Raw genomic sequence first — 16,884 nt, 5'->3', positions numbered from 1 at the left:
ACACTGTTTACTGTGTCCAGCTGGGCGCCCAGTCGAACCAATAGGTCTGCACCAATGCAGACCGAATGGGTCAGCTGAGGTGCTACCTGGAAGTAGTGAGCAAACTTCCTTTTTCCGATGGAGATGGAAGCTACACAGCTTCCTTTGCTCCAAATGGACCTATGAGGTGGGGGTGCCCACCACAGAACCTGTGACTGCGTCACCAGGGTCACCTGACAGCTTCGCGACAGGTCCTCGAACAGACCTTCACTGATTATGGACTTCTCAGAGCTGAGGCTAAGAATTACATCATCAACCTGCACTTCTGCCACCTGGACCCCCTCCCACCACCATGGGGTGGTAGTCCTGGACCCCCTGAGGTACCAGGGTGCACAGAAAGGACTCCCATTCATTACCGGACAGGGAGATCCACTCTTCTTCAGGGATGAAAAGGGGGTGTGCTTTACCTGGCGGGTCAAGCAGCTGCTCGGAGCACTGCTCCTGTAGTTGGGAGACCGTGGGAGTGCTGGCCTGGGCAGGACTTCCCTGTAGTTTTGGAAAGCAAGAAGAGACATTTATTCTCGTCCAGAGGAACCAGGAGGAACCTCCAACTCAGCTATAGTGTTCAGTGGGCACTGTGTGATCACAGCATAACCACTGAATCCCCCTTTTTGCTGTGCAACAGGCTTAGGGTTTTTGACCTGAGCCCACAATTTTCCACGCTGGCAGTCCACCAGAGGCTCCAGCCTGTCAAGCAGGTCTTGGCCAATGAGTAGTGGCTCTGTTTTTAACCTAGAGATGTAAACAGGATGCACCACGTTCATTGGCCCGAACCTAAGTGCCACCCACACTCGGTGTGTGATCCTGGCATGATCCTGGGTATAGCTGGAAATATCTATTTTACACGGTTCTACCTTAAGTCTGATGCCTTTTCCTTTCGCTACTCGTTTGAGCTCGCTGAGTAGATCGGCTGACATCAAACTAATTTCAGCCCCAGTGTCAATCAGTGCTTCTCTATCTAAGACGTTTTCAAGAGAAACCTTGATATAAATACGCCTTGCTTTGCCTTTCTGGCTGAGATTCCCTAAGAATTGTTGGAAGCCTGCCTTTTCTTTGACTTCAGGGGCGGGGTCAGCGCCCAACTCAGAGTCACAGCCTTCTTCCAGGCAGGAACCCTCCCACCCAATCAGATAGACTGAGGAAGGGGCTTGGGACGGATCCCCGCCTCCTCCAGTGAGAAGGGGCGTGGTCCCCCTAAGCTCATTCACACTTCTGGCATTCGGTGCGGAAGGTTTACCCTGTCCTGATCTCTCAGGCAGGGCTTGTTCAAGCCTGGCCAGGCGGGCTGCAGTCGACTCCCTTCGTCCAGTCTTATGATAGACTCTGCCTGAGCCCTTGCCTTCCCCGTAGCGCTCACGGCGGCTCTGACGCTTAGTGCGGTCCTGCCTGCCTATTTTGCGCCGGGGCTTAGCGAGCTCAGGAACCTCAGCTGCCTCGAGCTGAGGCGAGTCGTCAACCCTGCTGGCTTTAGTGGCGAACACGGCCGTTTTAGCAGGTTTTCGCTCTGAGGAAGCAGAGACTTCAGCTCCCCAGGCTTTTTGAGCCAACCTTCTAATGTCAGCCATTTTCATCGCTTTTGCATCAGTGTGCATCACAATCATTTTCCTGACTGAGGGATGCAGATTAGCAATGAATAAACCTTTGAAATTCACGTTCTCTTCGCAACCCTCTTCATTCCGCCCTGCAAAATAAGTGCGCCTAAGCCTCTGATAATAGTCGCGAGGGGCTTCAGCTTTTTCGTGCTTAATATGGTGCACAGCAGCCACGGCAGCTATGGGATCGATAAAAGCCGAAAATTCTCCGATCATTGCCTGACACAGCTCCTCAAAGCTATTACAGACCTCCGGTCCTTGTCTAGACATCCACTCGTGGACCGCTCGGCTGGTAGTTTTCCTTACTTACATAGCCTTTTCCTGTTCGGACGCTTCGGGCATAAACTGCAAAGTATATCTCAGCTCATCGATGTAGGTCTCCACATTATTCCCTGACACTGACGGGTCAAACCTTTCTACATCTTTGGCTAACTGCCTCAGGGAGTGGAGGTTAATTTTTACGGTTTCTCCGCGGGCAGGGAGACGGCCGTGATCAGGAGCAGGGGGTCTATGCCTGAATTGACTCGCCCTTGCGTTTCGCGCAGGACTCAGCGATCTCCCCCATGCCGATCCGACCACAGACCCTGGCCGGGAGAAACCTCCTCCCGGCGCGCTGGGTGAGCGCTCCGGGCTGCTAGGTGGGCTGGCATGCAAGTGGGATCTAGTCTATTTTGCTTCCAGTACGGCAGCATCTGACTCCTTTTGCCTTTCCTGGCTGAGCTCATTTAAACTCACAATTTCTTTTTCTTTTTCTTTCGAGCTCGCTTCCAGGTCTCTCCTAGCTACCTCAGCCGCAGTTTCTCTAGCAGACAAGTCATCTAATTTACCTAAAACTTCCCTGAGTCAGTCTTCACTTTCCTCATTTTTCACTCTCTTTTCTCTGATTATATCCAACAACTCGACTCGCTCCGCCTTATATCTTTCTAGCGTTCCCTGAAGCTTTTGAAACTTTGTCAGCTCGGACAAAGACAGTTCCAGCTGTTTAGCTAGATTTAAGGTGAAACTCGATAGGACCAGAACTGCGTTCACAGACACTCCTGTGTTAAGCTGGTTCGCTACCTTAGCTACTAAATCTACTTGCAGCTTCTCAATATCATCAAAGTTCAACTTTTCGATACCACTCCAGTAACCAGGATTGTCGTCGCTAGAAATAGTACTTATAAGCGACTCCACTTCAGACATTTTAGCAGCCATTGTCATTACGTCAGAGAAACTTTAAGAGTATTACTTTTTTTTTTCTTTTTCCAAAATACAGTATGGAATCTAGACACCCGAGCAGATGGATTTCCAATCAGCACACGTTACACTAAACGCTAGAAAACAGGGGGATTTCTTTACGCAGTTATCAGCACACCCGGTATTCGCGTATAGAAGCCGCGGATTCTCATTTCATTCTAAACTCGCCCACCCAGGGACGCCATTAAATGTAATGGTTTGATGGGTTTACTGAGACAATTATTAATTGTAGCAGTAATCACAAGGTTGTTTGTTGGGGCTTTTAGAAAATCAATCGTCAGAACAACTAACAACGCACACACAGAGGTTCAATACACTAGATACATTTATTAATATAAATTGTGCACCAAACATATACTAGTCTGCCTGGATACGAGTGGCAGACCTTACTGTGAGGGTTATCAATATACAAGGTATATAATCCCGAAGAGATGCAAACACAAAGAGATACACAACAGAGAATATATGTCAATATAAATCGTTCGGTTACCAAATCGCTAATCAGTGTTATTACCCACTGTTACTCTAAACTCGGAAGTAAATACATTACTCATGAATTAAATTGATAACAACTTGTGTTGAGGTACAATTAAATTCTCGAGACGCAATGTAGAACATGGGGTTTACTTATCCACTGTGTATGGATTTGGAATTTCCCGGCATGAACACCAAACCAGCTGACAGGCTCTGTTGCAGCCTCTGTTCCAGCGGTTGTCCAATGGGTGTTGTCCCGGCGTCCTCTGGCTACCGGCCAACCAGTCAAGGTGCAGCTCGGAGTAGGACGGGCGGAGGAATCTGACTGCGGCGCGCAGGGCAGTCGTTGCTCCGAGGGGATCTACCAGCAGTCCGGCTGGCTGATAGAAAGTCTCTATGCACAGAGTGTGACCGCGAGTCCTCACAAGTCACTCTTGTGCCTGGGAAGAAGCTGGTTCGTTCCCGGTCCAGCACTGCTTCTGAATAAGCTATTCAGGTTGTCGACGAGGGTCCAACTGTAGGGTCCAACTGTCCAACACAACCACAATCTGTGGCGTTTAGCGTGACATAGTCTTGCAGGCATCGTGCTGTCTCACTGCAATACTATACCGCTGGAGGAAACAGTCCATCTGGCCATGAAACTCATTTGAACGTCTAGCTACAGCAACTAACAATATCATGATTTATTCAGGATGTGTGGAATCAGCACGTCCCGGAGACAGCTTCCGAAATTGTGAGCATTCTCTGGTGGTGTCCTGCAGGGCGCCTGTGGGCGTGCGTTGGTGGTATAGTGGTGAGCATAGCTACCTTCCAAGCAGTTGACCCGCGTTCGATTCCCAGCCAACGCAGTGGCGATTGGTTTCAAATGCTGTCATGAGCCTTGGATTGTGACTAGCAAAGCGAAGCCTTTTGAAAGAGCTAAAGCACTGCAAAACGGAATTGAAGGAGAATCTTACAGGGGATTCTGAGCAGTGTCTGCATACACGCAGTCCGATACGGGTGCTGAAAGCTTGAGCTACTCTCAATATCATGCTGCCTTTCCCCGGAGTAAATCTGTTACATTGAAAGAATGCTTCTGGCAGGTTCAAAAAGGGCCCCTTGTTAATTGGAGAAATCAATGATTTCGAATGAATTCTGTATGCGTTAAAAGACAGCTATACACAGAAAACATGCAGGACACTGCTCATGATGTTTCCCGAGCCGAAACACAGTGCGTTTTTCCAAGCCATCTGACAAAGCCCGCCCACTGAAAACTGCAGCAGATCGTGTAAAGACGTTCAACTTTGTAACTACTGCACGCACAGGAAGCAGAATAAATTCCTCTTTTCAAACTGTCAAATGTTTGCTTTGCGAACGCTGCAGGACATCGCACAATCTCTTTTGAATGGGGACAAACGATTTCTTATGGGGCGCAGTAAATACAGACGTTTAAAAAGCTCCACTCATGCCGACAATGCAGCATGAAGAAGCGCAACCTAACATTTGACAGACAAAAGCCGGGCGCCGCTACGAGCAATATGAAATCAAACTGACAGCACACGGCGTTTCGCGCTGACTCAAAAGTGATCTCGACAGACGCTGTTCTCTGCATAACGCTGAAAGAGCTAAAGAGCGTTTCTGTTGAGACGTAACAAGCTCGTTTCTTTCTACCATGATGTCACCATGACCAAATCTGTCTTTAAACACCTTGCTCAGTCTCTGACGAGACTGTCAAAAATTGCTTTCGCCGATTGTATTGCAAACCGGCGGAAGCGGGGTATTGGGAAAAGTTTTCAACTAGCAATAATCGCGCCTCAGCTAAACCTCACAGGCTACGATACTGCCACTGCGCAAAGCTGACGGTTGCCAGGCAACCGCGGGGATCCTATGGAAATCGTTATCAATCGTCTCATGGCATGTCGTTGCTGTAACGCTTCATATTTGCGGCCGGACACTTCCCGCCCCCCAAAGAAAAGAGCGCCAATCAGACAGGCGGAGACCGAGGACTCGCAGAGCAGACGGCCACAGTCGCCGTAATAAGAGCGATTGTGAGTGGTTTTGTTTTCTCTCTTTGACCAGCCCAGCTGTGCCCCACCCGAAGGCAGGGAAGCACAAAAATTGTATGGAACTCATTCATGCTCCTCTCCATGGAAATCTTTAGTAAAAGGCAAAAGATTTGTACGAGATGAAGAGAAACCAGAGTGCGTGGCTGGACAGCTGCAGGAGCCCAGGCTGCCTTCAAGGCCTCTGCCCTGCCGGTCGTGGTTGGCAATGCACCTGGCCTTACAAACGAGCCAGTGGGGCCCGTTCAGCTCCGGGCTCATCGCCTGCAGCTCTCGGCTTACCTGGCAGGGGAGATACCTTGATCAGCCTGTAGTTGGAGTAGTTGGATTGTTTTCTTGTTTTGTGGAAGCAGTGTTTGTTTTGCAGTTTGAGATGGCAACCTTTGGATCCCGCAAGAATGCTGTACGTTTTGAGCTTTTGGATGACCTCTTCATGGATCGTATGCAGTTCAGCAGAAAAGTGTTACAGAAGGAACTTGGCTTTGAACCTCGGCACTTGGATTTCATCTTCGCTCTCCCAGGTCAGAAAGCATTTGAGGTTGTTTTTGCTACCTATTCTCCGTTTGAACAATGTGTGGATGTGTTTGAGGCAAAAAGAGGGAAAGTTCCTGCCCTTGAGAAGATCAACTTGCAGCCTCTGACACAGAGAGAGAGGAAAACGGTGCATGTTGTTATGTTCTCGGAACTGGCAAAGACGGAGGACATTCACACCTGGCTTAAGCAGTACTGCACCGTCCACCATGGAACTGAGGTTAGAGATGTTGACGGTATAAAAACAGGAGCAAGGAAATTCGAGGTTCGCTTGCTACCGGACAATGTCAATGGAGGCTTAAGGCACCTGCCCTCTACAATCCAGCTGGGCGCCTGCAATGGCTATGTTTTTTATGTGGGACAACCAAAGGTGTGTCGGCGCTGTGGTGCTGTGGGACACCTGGCATCGTCCTGCACTGTGAAATGCTGCAAGACCTGTGGCAAACAGGGACATTTAGCCTTTGACTGTTCAATGCTGCCAAAGTGCAATTTATGTGGCTCGGAAGGACACGTTTTTAAGAACTGCCCTCACACCTACGCCAATAAACTCAAAATGAGAAAGGATGAGGCAGTGCTTGTTTCAGCCAAACCGGCCCGAAAAGCCAAAGCAAACAACAAGTCAAACAAAGAACCCTTGTTGGACAAAGAGTCTCAGCCTCCAGCCAGGATCAGTCCTGCTGTGGCTCCGGGGCCGGTGGAAGAGAAATCCACTACGCCCCCACAACCGCAGACTGCACCAGACAAGCACGAGGGTTTGAAAACCCCCGAGAACAGCGAGGACCCCTCCCCCACTCCTGCTCCTCAGAACGAGGGCCAGTGTGGGGCCCCCAGGTGGAGCGGGTCCAGCGACGATACCCAGGATTCAGCGGAGCTGCTTTTCTCAGACTCTGCAAGTGCTACAGATGCCCTCCTCTCCTCCATCCAGTCCATCACGGAGGATCTGCAACAGCTGGTTGGTGAGGGGGAAGAGGAGACTGGTGCATCGGCTCCACCCCTTTCCCCTCAGTGCTCCCAGGAGCTGGACTTGAGGAAAAGGAAAAATGACTCTGTTTTCTCCCCGAGCGAGGAGGAAGGAGAGCATGGCGATGGGGACAGCTGGAACCCCTCCACCCCTCCTTCTACCCCCTTCCTTGAAATGGACTCCGTGAATGCTTTTACTGCTGCCACCCTGATGAAGGCTCATTCAGAGGATGGCTGGCAGGAAATTGGTAAGAAGAAAAAGAAAAAGAAGAAGGTAACTGGTGAGACCGAAGAGAAATGTGTTTTGTAAAGACTGGTTCCACTTTCTTATGTAATATGGCTCTAAACATAATTTCTCTTAACACCAGAGGTATCAATGACAGAGTTAAATGCCAGTGTGTCTTTGATTACCTCCAGCAGAGAGAGGGAGATGTGTTGATGTTGCAGGAGTGTGCTTTAGCCTATCAAGAGAGGTATAAAAGCTTTGAAGATAGGTGGGATAAAGGGCCTTCTGTTTGGTCAGGGGACAATAACAACAGAGCCTCTGGCGTGGCCATTCTTTTCAAAGGATGGGCTTTCAAATTGAAAAGTATTCAGAGGGTCATAGATGGCAGGTTGCTGTGTGTGAATGTGGAATGGGGCACCGTTAACCTGCGGCTAATCAATGTGTATTGTCCTACTGACGTGGGAGGAAGGGTGGAGCTACTCAAGGCACTCTCTCCCCTATTGTTAAGTAACACAGACGTGATAGTGGGAGGGGATTTTAATTGTATCTTAGAGCACACAGACAGGCAGTCTAGCTCTCCGATAAAATTGGATTCCAGCTCACTGGCCCTGCAAAACTTAGTTCAAGACTTTAAACTCTCAGACACATATAGATGTATATATCCCACAACAGCAGGATATACATGGTCAGGGAGGAATAGCAGCTCCAGAATTGACTATTGCTTTGTCTCAGAGAGAGTGAAAGCTGTTGGGGTCACTCTTCAGCCTGTCTTCTTCTCAGATCATCAGGCTTTAGGGTGTAGAGTGGAACTCCAGGGCGGGACTGTCTTTGGCCCAGGCCTCTGGAAACTCAACACAAAGCTGCTAGAGAACGAGGGGGTAGTATCCCGCTACAAGGAGAAACTATCACAGTGGCTGTCCTTGCAGTGTCTGTACGGGTCAGTAGGAGAGTGGTGGGAGGAGGTGAAGATGAGGACAAAGGCCTTTTTCATGGCTGAGGGAAGGAAGGCTGCTGCCAGACGGAGAGGAGTGCTAGCCAGGAAACAGAGGCAGCTGCAGCGTCTCTACACGATGCTGCACAGTGGCTTCGATGTGCTCGAGGATATCACCCTTTTAAAAAAGGATATCCGGAGCATAGCCGTTGAAAGTAGTCGAGGAGTGCTGTTAAGAAGCAGAGTGCAGTTCTTGGAAGAAAATAAGAAGTGTACTCGCTTCTTTTTCAGGAAAGTGGTAGGCTCCAAGTCTGTCATGGAAAGTGTAGTTGATGAGGAGGGACGAGAGAGAACAGAGCCGAGTGCTATCCTCTCCTGCACCGAGGCCTTCTACTCAAGACTGTGCAGCTCTACAGAGTTAAAGGATGAAGAAATTCATTTTTTTACCTCAAAGCTAGAAAACGTTTTGAGTGAAGAAGATAGGGAAGTACTTGAGAGGGATTTGACAGTAGAAGAGCTGAGACAGGCTATGGAGAGCTTACAGAAGGGGAAAACTCCGGGTGCTGACGGGCTCCCTAAAGAATTTTATTGCACCTTTTGGGATCTGCTTCAGGATCCGCTACAGCTCCTATTCGAGGAAAGCTATAAGACAGAATTGCTGCCTGACTCCTTAAGAGAAGGCACTATCTCTCTCTTGTTTAAGAAAGGAGCAAAGAATGACATAAAGAACTGGAGACCCCTCAGCCTGTTAGGCGTGGACACTAAGATCCTGTCCAAAGCCCTTTTCCTGCGCCTACAAAATGTAGTGGCCTCACTGGTAGGGAAAGAACAGACTTGTGGGATAGCAGGACGCCTGATGAGCGACAACCTGGCCTTGTTGAGGGATGTCTGTCTGTACTCTGAGGATCGCTCCCTCCCTCTGTGCATTTTAGGTGTAGACCTAGAAAAGGCCTTTGACCTCCTAAACCGGCAGTACTTTACATCGGTACTTGAGCACATGAAGTTTGGCCCCATCATGAGAAAGTGGATTAACCTGCTGTACACAGGTAGCAACAGCAGAGTAATGGTTAATGGCAATAGATCACGCCCCTTTGAAGTCTGTTCAGGGGTGAGGCAGGGCTGCCCATTATCCCCCTTGTTATTCGTTTTGGCTATGGAGCCCTTAGCCTGTGCCTTGCGCCAGGATCAGGCCATTAATGGGATACCAGTGCCTGGAAGTGGGGGAGGAGAGGTAAAGACATCTCTATACATGGATGACGTCACCCTACTCCTCTCTGACAATGCCTCAATTAGCAGAGCTCTGCAGTGCTGTGATCGGTTCTCTTTGGCTTCCTCTGCAAAAATTAACACATCTAAGAGTGAGATTTTTTATCAGAACTGGAGGGAGCCAAAAGAAGGACATGATCTCAGGCTGCAAGAGAAGATAATTAATTTACAGGTGCCATTCCCCGGCATTGTGGCCATTGTCGGTGCTCACACGCGATAAGATAAGGCGGAGGAGAGCGGGGCATGCCCAGCGCCAGACATTCAAGGAGGGGGCAGTGTGAGGTGAGGTGAGGTGAGGTGAGGTGCGACACGCCGGAGCCCCGACGCAGCTAATGCAGAGCAACTGTTGGACTGGCATCGAAAGGACGTGTGCGCACGGAGCGAGCCTTCCCTGCGGCGGAGCGCGGGAACTTTCTCCCACCTCCCGCTGCAGGAGTTGTGTGCGCTGCAGCGGTGCCGAGAGAAAAGCACAGAAGGCAGCAGGCTCTGGAGAGCAGGTAAGAGACGGAGCCTTGTGGGCAGGCGAGCAGGCCCGTTTTTTGGAAATTGCTGAAAAGGTTTGTTCGGTGTGTGGCAGGCGCACGTCGCGAGCTTGCGTGGCGATCTGCCGGTCTGGAGTTATGCAAATGAGGCCGAATTGCATCCCGGGACATGCTGCGAATGCGCAATGGCGACTGCAGATGTGTAGGAAACGGCGCGCTCGTTTTCTCGTTTTGCCCACACTTTTGAGTGTTAGTGTGGCGTGTGAGTGTGCGAAAGAGTGGGCCCAGCAGGAGGCGGTGGCGTGCGGGGCGAGGAGGTGGCCTAGGCTGCGCAATTTGTGCTGTGGGTGCGGGCCTCTTGCAACTTGGTTTATTTGGTTTATTTATGGTTCGCATAAATAAAACCGGAAAAGAGGAATTTATTCTGCTTCCTGTGCGTGCAGTAGTTACAAAGTTGAACGTCTTTACACGATCTGCTGCAGTTTTCAGTGGGCGGGCTTTGTCAGATGGCTTTTAAAAACGCACTGTGTTTCGGCTCGGGAAACATCATGAGAAGTGTCCTGCATGTTTTCAGTGTATAGCTGTCTTTTAACGCATACAGAATTCATTCAAAATCATTGATTTCTCCAATTAACAAGGGTCCCTTAAAGGATGAGTCAAAGTAACGTCTAATCGGATTAGTTTCCTTTGAGCTGGTTCAGAGTTTGCTCAAGAGTTTACCTTTCACAGATGCGCAAAGAAGAATGTTGGGGGTGCATGCTTCAAGGCGCCTTACAGCTGTAGGGAGTGATTTGAGACGATTCGTGGCGTGTGCTCGTTCCCATATACCGTACGCCCCGGGGTGCAGTGCCAGGATGACGTACAATACTGCTTGGGCACGTAACGGCATTATATGCAAGTGCGGGACGTGAGGGTTTTCGTTTGTTCTTTTTGTTTTGCTCTGCTTTGCTTTGTTCCGTGGTCAAGAGGCGTAAGGTAAGTTGTAATCCAGGGAGTACACTGGTGGCAAACAGTCCAAGGTGAGAGGTGAGGTCCAAAGTCGAAAAGGCAGAAGGGGAGTCCAATATCCAGAATAAAAGAAGTAATGGAAAAAACGCCAGGTAGAGCTCTCAAGGAGTAGACTCAATACCAGCGGGAAGCAGGTAAAGATGGTAAAAATAGCACTGCGTACCGCACGGTGGAGTGTGTGCAGGTGGGTTAACTCGTGCGGCGGCGTTTGTTAATAATCACCCGCTGCTGGTGCTGATTAGATTGCTTAAGAGTTGGTCTTAACTGCCTGGCGGTCATGACAAGCTCCTCTTTAAGCTGTGGTTTAGTTTTGCATTCATGTGTTTCTAGAGCAGTTATTTATGGGGGTGGGTGGGTCTTTCACAGAGGCTCAGGACAAATCCCCTGCATGAAAGTCTACTGTGTGCGTTCAAACAGTCACAGGTCAAGAGCCAGGCAGGAGGACAATGGACAGAAGAAGCAACAAACTAAAAATAAAAGAACGAATATGAAAAAGCCACCATCTTTTTCTTTTCGACATTTTCCGACTTTCATGCAAGCCAGGACAAAGTTGCTCGTAGCTACTTGTGGATTCAAATACTCTATCGAGTGCTTTGATGAGTTTTTGCAATTTGATTGTCGTCCTGTCAGCCTGTTTCTGTTTTTTTTTTTCAATCTAGGGATGGAAAGTATGAGGGAAATGATGGAGCAATCAATAACCGCTCCGGAAAAATGGCAGAAAGAAATGGTCCGTCACTAAGGACATTTGTGAAGCAGAGGAGTGACATCACCACAAAGGCGACACATTCTGCTGATGGTTTTGGTGAATAATGATTGAGGCGCGTTAAGAGAAAGGTAGCTGTGTCAGCATGCGTAGGCTGCAAAGGATCAAGCAAAGGTTTGCTCCATGCTGAAAAGAGAAGAAAAGAAGCACAACGTTTCGACTGTGGAGCCTTCTGCGCCATTTTCTTTAGCGGTGATGATGTTTACATTGGAAAAACTGAGACATGCGTCCCTGGGTGGGCTTGAACCACCAACCTTCCGGTTAATAGCCGAATGCGCTAACCGATTGCACCACAGAGACTGACGGCCGCTTGAGCTCCCTACATTTGCAGGTTTATGGTCAAAGAAAACAATCACTTGCACTTCTTGCAGCCGGCAATCTTTTTCCACTGACAACCAAGAAATGGATTTCATCTTTCACAAGCTGTATGGATTTCTTCAAAAACAAGTTATTCCAGAAAGGAAATGAATTCTTGCATTAAACTGAACCAAGCTGTACATGTTTGTCTGAAATGAGACATTCGGCACAACAAGACACGGAGAGAGGCACCGCTGGTATTCAGACCCAGGATCGCCTGCTTACTAGGCAGGCACTTTAAGCCACTAGGGAACAGCGCCAGCAGAGCACCGCCCTTTTACAGACACTTGGACACATCTGTGTTCGGTGTGCACTTAACCTGCTCTCTGAGCCCGTTGCCTCCGTCCCATTTAATAGCAGAACTGACGCCAAGAGAAATGATGAGAAATGGCATTTATCGGGCACTTTTCATGTCCAAGGAGCTCAATGCCCTTGACACCTCCCATTCTTTGGCGACACCATTTTTTCTTTTAATTTCTATACTTATTGATAGAATAAAAACGATATGTCATGTACTGTAAGGGAAATGTCTCTTTTCATGGGGAAAGCTAGCACCAGCAAATGTTGTGTTTAGAAGAAGTGATTTAACATGACACGTGACCTAATTTACCGGAGCAAAAGCTCACCCAGCAAGCCCTGCTTTACTTCTACAGGAGAGAAGTACTGTAGAGTCTGCAAGATGTTCAGCTGGGTAGCTACGTCAGCATGCCTCGGCTGCAAAGGAACAAGTAATAGGTTTATTGCATGCTGAAAAGAGAAGAACGGAAACACAGTGTTTCGGCTGTGAGGTCTTCTCACACCTGAAGAAGCCTCACACCTGTAAAAGGCTCCATGGTTTTCTTTCTTCTCTTTTCAACATGGAATACACCTATTGTCTGCAAGATGTGACAATTTCATGGTGTTTTGGAAGAAAACCTTTTTTCTTTGAATTCAAAATCAATCGGAATTTCAGCACGACACATCAACACTTTTTCTTTTTTAAGGAGATGATATTTTAAACCTGATAAAAATAGTAGGAAACACAAGTTTCTTGCTGTGAAAATTTAGATGGGGAAGTGTACTACTAGTAGCAGTGTAGAGCTCTCTGTGGTGGAGTGCAAGCACATGTTCTATGGGCCAGTGGCGTAATGGATAATGCATCTGACTTCGGATCAGAAGATTGTAGGTTCGAATCCTGCTTGGCTCGTGTGGCTTTTAAACCTCTCAGGTTCCTCGGTAACAGGTTGCTGTCATGTATATGAACTATAGAAAAGCATTTGCCACAACCCGTAAATTAGCACGCAAGTGCGGGCTAGTTAACACAGAACTGTATGGAGATCATCTCCAGCTCCGAGCTCAATTGCAATGAAAAAACATGCAGAACAGAACTGGAGAGCAGCTGAATTTGTGCTCGGTAGGGTGGGGAGGACTCAGCATTGCTATTGTTCTAATTGGCATAAACTGCAGGGAATCTGAATCAGAACATGTCAGTTAGTTCGATCATTGCGTCAATATGTAGGCCACGTTAATATAGAATTATTAGTTTGTCTGTCTCGTCTTTGTATATAGCTGAATGTCCCTGACAATTTCATGTTAGTTTTTAAGAACGACATTGGTGCTAATATATACATATATAGCATATAAGGAACACGTAAAAGTTTAGTCCATGCTGAAAAGATAAGAAAACCGCCACAACGTTTCATCTTGGAATAAATCTTTACTTGTTGTTTTGCAGCCTACCCATTCTGACCTAACTCCTCCCTTGAAATTCCCTAACAGATAAGGGTACGTAACGGCTCATGCGATGCTCAGTTGCAATTTGTCCCAAAACAAACAAGAACAGCAGCTGAGGGTTTGAGTTTGAACATGCACTGTATTAAAGCAGCTTTTATTTCCATTGATAAATGCTAGATATTCCTACAGAGATTCTCCAGGTGTGTAAGCGATTCCTGTTTCTGTTTCTATTTCTGTTTCATATATATAAACAGTATATATATATTTGTTACATGTGTCTCTGCAATAGTATAAATGTGTTATACACTATCAGGGGCTGCTTTTTTGTGCACCTCATCTACAACAAGGGATTTTTTTTCATTTATGTTTGTGGACCTTCACCATTTGAGGAAGTGAGTTAGATAAGAAAGTTACAGGTATGGTGAGCAATGACTGACAAAGGCACGTACTGCGTATTCCTTACAGAAGTGTAAGCAATTTGTTCTAAAAAACACCGGCTAAAGTCCAACATCGTTAGCAATCTTATTACTTAAACAGAATTAACATCAATAAACTGTAAGGTGCTGGTACATGCGAGTAGATTTGATCTTCTATTAAACAAAAATGCAATTACAGCTCTAAAAGGTCAACCTAGACTTCTGTAACAGATCAGTTCAGATCATCGCTGTTCCTCTGACCTTGTGAGTCTTTGGAATTTTAAAATTGTATTTTGCTTGCCTTTCATGTGGTCTGTGTACAAGTCACTGTGGCGTATGCGGTCCTACACAGCCTTGCTATAGACGTGACGAGCCTCCGCTATGTTGCAATGGAGAACAGGTTCAGTATGGAGCTGCCGAGAAAATTCAGCTGGAAAGCTCGTTGCAGAAAAGCATCGTTATCTGCGTCCAGCTGCAAAGCGTCACTCGTGGGTGCTGAAGAATCGATTTCCAAGGCAGTGGGTCTAGGCGATTTAGAGTGTTAAAGGTCCCAGCGAAAACAAAACAGCGCTGGTCCTTTTTCATGCACGCACGAGAGCAAATGCAAAGGACACCGTAGTCGGCAGGATTTGAACCTGCGCAGAGAGACCCAAACAGATTTCAAGTTTGTTGCCTTAACCTCTCGGCCACGATTACAGTAAATACGCCAGCTGTTGGCTTCTTGCTACAATCGAACAGGGAGTGCGAGGCGGCGGCGGCGGCGGCAACTTTTTTCAAGTTCGCTCTCCGTTTAAGAAACCTTTTACGCCATACGTGTAAGCAGACACACACCTCAGAGTACTTAAGGGTGGCTTCAAGTTGGAATGATAAAGTTTCCCCGTTCGGACATGAAAATAGAACTTTCTTAGACAGAAAGAAATCAACAACGGAGACATGTGGACGACGATTTCAGTCACTGCACTTTGAATAGCATTTTTACTCGAGTTACAGGAGATGCACGAATGGCCCTTGACCTACGCTCTTACGAATGCCTTGGAACATTCAAAGAGAACAGCCCTCAAGTCCTGCGGTTTATTATAATGCTGTTGCGTGTCGAGGCAGTATTTGACTCCGTCCTACCGTTGAGACACGGGGCGTACTGTAAATGAACTGCACCTGACAGCTTTAGAAAAACACCTGGGCTCAGTACGGTGCTGAGAGCTCAGCGTTGCTGTTGTTCTAATTAGCACGCACTGCATCGGCTATGACCCGAACTTTTCAATTATTCCGATCAGTAAGTCAACACGTAGTCCACATGAAAGGTAGAAATATTCTCTTGTCTGTCTCTTGTTTTTATAGAACTGAATGTCCCTGACAATGTACTGTTAGTTTTAATTGAAGAACGGCATCTGTGTTCAAATATACCAGACAAGTTTACGTAACTGCTCATGCAACACTCAGTTGTAATTAGTCAAGAAATAAAGTCGAACAACAGCTGCGAGTTTGATTCTGAACGTATGAGATTGCAGCGCCTTTTACTTCCATTGACAAATGATAGATATTCGAAGAGAGATCCTTCAGACCAGCAAGCAAACCCACGGCTATTTCGGTTTTCTATCTAGGCAACGTTGGTGTCTGCGATAGCATACATGAAAGCGTGATGCAATTTCTGTGGCTACACTTGTTGCACGTCATGCACAGTAAGAGTGTTTCTAACACCAAATACAAAGTCAACAATTAGCGATCACGCCTTCTCCTCAGTTAACCCACTGAAACCCTTGCTGTTAACAGTTCTTTACTGCGTGCTTTACGAGCACCTACATATTGTGTCGGTTCTTTCAGCTTTATTCATTAGGTTTTCAAAGGCATAAGTAGAGCACCAGAGGTGCGAACACAAAGTGTGTGGTTACCTGAAGAATTGATTTCCATGGCAGGGGGGACAAGCGATTTAGCGTTTTTATAGCACGAGGAAAGGAGAAGCGGCACTACGCCTTTTCAGCGCAGGCACAAAGCGACGTGCGGCAGACGCCGTAGTCGGCAGGATTCGAACCTGCGCGGGGAGTCCCCAATGGATTTCGAGTCCATCGCCTTAACCACTCGGCCACGACTACAGCGAGCTCGCCGCTGCCGCATTCCTCCTATAATCTAACACGGAGTGCGAGGTGGCTGCGGAAACGTTTTCAAAGTCGCTCTCCGTTAAAAAAAAAACCTTTCAGAAAATACGTGCCGGCAGACAGACACGCCTCAGAGGGTTTAAGGCTGGCTTCACGTTCAAATGATAAAGTCTCCCCGTCCAGAAGTCAAAATGCAACTTTGGCAGACAGAACAAACATCAACAAACCACAAATGTGGACAAGGATTTTACAAGCTGCACCACATTGCACTTTCAAAAGCATTCGTGTTAGACGCAGGAATTGCCTTTGATTTGCGCGCTTACGAACGCCACGGAAAACGAAACAAAACTAAAGCCCTCAGCTCTTGCACTTGATTATAATGCCGTTAGGTGTCGAAGCAGTAATTTACGTCATCCCACCACTGCAACACGGGGAATAGAGGGAAATGAGCACAAGGTGAGATATTTTTAATCTGTAAGGCTTCTGTAGTTTCTTTTTGAAATCATTGTTACAACATATTATGTAAAAGCATGTTGAAAAGAATCTACCTGCATTCCAGCGGCCCTGAGCAAGAGGCCGCTGTCCAGGAGGAAGAGATGCCAGAGGCTGCTCTAGAAACTGAAACAGAAGCGGATAAGGAAGGGGAAGATGTGAGCTCTGAAGAACTCTATCAGCAGTAAGACTTTTTATTTTTCAGATGTATCTATTTTTTACTAAAATTCTATTTGTCTTATAGGTATAAAATGTTTAAACCG

General features: G+C 47.4%; 5 non-coding genes across 5 annotated transcripts; 1 reads left to right on the top strand and 4 right to left on the bottom strand.

The window, feature by feature from the left end:
• Nucleotides 1-5,036: 5,036 nt before the first annotated feature.
• On the bottom strand, nucleotides 5,037-5,178 carry LOC138232868 (U4 spliceosomal RNA). The gene has a single exon (XR_011187310.1). It is a non-coding gene; the product is annotated as a U4 spliceosomal RNA (small nuclear RNA).
• Nucleotides 5,179-5,408: 230 nt separating this feature from the next.
• LOC138232917 (U5 spliceosomal RNA) lies at nucleotides 5,409-5,525 on the bottom strand. Its single transcript, XR_011187358.1, has one exon. It is a non-coding gene; the product is annotated as a U5 spliceosomal RNA (small nuclear RNA).
• A 6,251-nt stretch (nucleotides 5,526-11,776) lies between these two features.
• On the bottom strand, nucleotides 11,777-11,850 carry trnan-auu (transfer RNA asparagine (anticodon AUU)). Its single transcript has one exon. It is a non-coding gene; the product is annotated as a tRNA-Asn (tRNA).
• Nucleotides 11,851-13,020: 1,170 nt separating this feature from the next.
• On the top strand, nucleotides 13,021-13,093 carry trnar-ucg (transfer RNA arginine (anticodon UCG)). Its single transcript has one exon. It is a non-coding gene; the product is annotated as a tRNA-Arg (tRNA).
• A 2,951-nt stretch (nucleotides 13,094-16,044) lies between these two features.
• Nucleotides 16,045-16,126, bottom strand: trnas-cga (transfer RNA serine (anticodon CGA)). Its single transcript has one exon. It is a non-coding gene; the product is annotated as a tRNA-Ser (tRNA).
• Nucleotides 16,127-16,884: the final 758 nt, after the last annotated feature.

Source organism: Lepisosteus oculatus, unplaced genomic scaffold (assembly GCF_040954835.1).
Source record: "Lepisosteus oculatus isolate fLepOcu1 unplaced genomic scaffold, fLepOcu1.hap2 HAP2_SCAFFOLD_64, whole genome shotgun sequence".
In the NCBI taxonomy this organism is placed as follows: Eukaryota; Metazoa; Chordata; class Actinopteri; order Semionotiformes; family Lepisosteidae; genus Lepisosteus; species Lepisosteus oculatus.
This window is presented reverse-complemented; position numbering and strand designations above follow the sequence as displayed.